Genomic DNA, 2,622 nt, shown 5'->3' on the forward strand with positions numbered 1-2,622 from the left:
TTGCAATTTCAAAAGATTTGAATGTCTCCTAAGAAATACCACTATCTCCTTACTAGGCACATTACTATCTTAAACTGAGTGCACTATCAATGTCATTCTATATATACAATGCAGATATTGTGCTTGCAAAACCAACTTCACTCAATGTAACATAAAAATAAAAGGAAAGCCATAGTACTATCGGATTATGTCTTTTATTGTTCTTATATATAATTACAGCCACTGTTCTAATGACAGGGATGTTTAAGCATGCTTCTATGTATGTGTGTGCACCTATCTATCTATCTAAATCTTATTAGTGTGTTTCATGTTTGTAGTACATAATGTTTACATTCCTTGTGTGGAGTTGGTACTGTACCTAGCACATCTTAATTCCTTTTTCCATTCCCTTTCCCTCCCCTCCCTGTTCCCTCTCTGCATCTCTTGATCCCCTTCCCATTTAAGATTTATCTTTCTACTTCCTATTACCTATCTTTTACTTTGTTTTTTCTTAAAATCTGCAACCATATGCTATAATTGCCTCAGGGAACTGAGAATACAGAACTGGGGATATAAGCATGGATTAAGCTTTCTATTTTAATTTTTGTTTATACTTTTTGAAACTTCTTTCACAGGCCTATACTGTTCTATAATAATAATAATATAAATTGTTCTAGAAACAGTGCCAGAATAATTGAGTATCTATATGCAAAAATGACATGTGACTCCCTATCTCTCATCACACAAGTCAGTTTACTTCCAGATGGATTATAGACCTAACTACTGAATTAGACAACAAAGTAACAGAACAGAGTAACTCCAGGAACTTGGGGGATAGGATTTATACAACCGTGTAAAAAGGGATAACCGTAAGGGAAAGTACTGATATATCTGACAATATCAAAACATTAACCTTTGTTTTTCCAAAGACAACATTAAAAGAGAATGAAAAGGCCATCTACAAATGAAAACAAAGGGCTCATAGCTAGACCATGTAAAAAAATATTACTAGTCAGTAAGAAAAAAACAAGAAATGGGCAAGAAACTTAATAGGGACTTTAAAAGAGAGAAAAAAAAGAAAAATGAAAAGATATGGTATTCAACTTTCCTAAAATTCAGGAAATGAAGATAAAAACCACAGTTAGATAATAATGTATATCCACTAGTATTAAATTGACTAAATTGTTAATATCAAAATACAGACAATACCAGGCGTCTATGAAGATGTGGAACATCTAAAATTCTTCCATTTTGCTGAAGAAGGATAATCACTACAACCATTTTGTTGGAAGAGAAGGGTAATTGCTATAACCTTTGCATCATCTAGTAAAAGTGAAGATATCAACCTCTATGACCCAGCAGTTCCATTCACAGGTCTATACCCTAAAGCAATGTGTGTATGTGTACATCAGAAAACATGTTTAAGAATTTGTTGAGCAAATAATTTGTAAAAGTAAAAACTCAAAACCCAAAATTTTAGCAAAAGTACAAAAGAAAAATAATTTTAGTATACTGATATCACAGTGCACCCTCCTACAATGAAAATGAGCTGCTGGTACATAGTAGAAGCAAAGCAAAACTCAAGTCATCCAATATGCACAAATGAGATCAAACAAGGCCAGGCTCTGCTTTCCAGTTTTAGCTTTCACACTGTAAATAAGCATACTTTCCAGATCTACTTAGTGTCTACTGTTTAAAATGGACCCAAGCATATGCCTGAAATGCTATCTGGTGTTCTTAAGCACAAGAAGGCTGTGATGTGCCTTCTAGAGAAATACGTACTTAGATAAGCTGTACATAGGCATGAATTACAACGCTTTTAGACAAGAGTATGATGTTAACAAATCAACAGTAATATTAAGGGATCTTTAAAGAAAAATATACGTAAAGTATGATTATAACTGTACTTGAAAATGTTGTAAGCTTGAGAGGTTTGCAGAAATCTTACCCTCTACTTTCCCCAGGAGCACAGATTTGATATTTGCTAATTCAGTGTTTGCAACAAATCTGTAGAACACAAATACTGCAAATAACAAGAATCAATTGTATTTAGAAGGCAAAAATATGAATAAAAATAAAGAATTTTATTTAAAAAAAAACACCACATCTTTTGTATCCAGTCACCAGTTAATGGGCATTTGAGCCATTTCCAAGATTTACCTATTACAAACTGTGCCACTATAAACATGAATGTGCATATATCCCTGTGGTATGATGCTTTTAATTATTTTGGGAAGATACCCAGCAAGGGAATAGCTGGGTCGTATTCCTAGTTTTTTTTTTTTCCATTAAGTTTATTGGTACATTTTAGGTATAAAATAGTTACATTCATCATTGGGATCTTGCACCTTTACATGAGTATCTTGGTTCTTATATTTTCCCCTTCCCCTGCCCTCCACCCCCTCCACCCTTCCCTATTTGCAAATTTGTTTCCATTTTTTTTTCTTTTCTCATCTTTTTTCTTTTCCCTTCTTTCCTTTCCCCTACCCCTCCCACTTCCCCTCCTCCTTTAGATCTTTTCTTCCTATTACACAATATCAATTATATATTTTAAAAATTACAATATCAAAATTTAGAGGACATAACCACAGATTTTACAGAATTTAAAAGGATATAGAAAGCGTATTACAAAAATCTTTTTTG

The 2,622-nt window shown here is 33.1% G+C and overlaps 1 protein-coding gene across 6 annotated transcripts in view; it reads right to left on the reverse strand.

The window, feature by feature from the left end:
• Arhgap26 (Rho GTPase activating protein 26) overlaps positions 1-2,622 on the reverse strand; it is a 466,045-nt gene that overhangs the window by 27,108 nt on the left and 436,315 nt on the right. The gene's annotated exons all lie outside the window — the stretch shown is intronic.

The sequence above is a fragment of the Heterocephalus glaber genome, unplaced genomic scaffold, assembly GCF_053883595.1.
Source record: "Heterocephalus glaber isolate CG9 unplaced genomic scaffold, H.glaber_assembly_v1.0 deba00001463, whole genome shotgun sequence".
NCBI lineage: Eukaryota > Metazoa > Chordata > Mammalia > Rodentia > Bathyergidae > Heterocephalus > Heterocephalus glaber.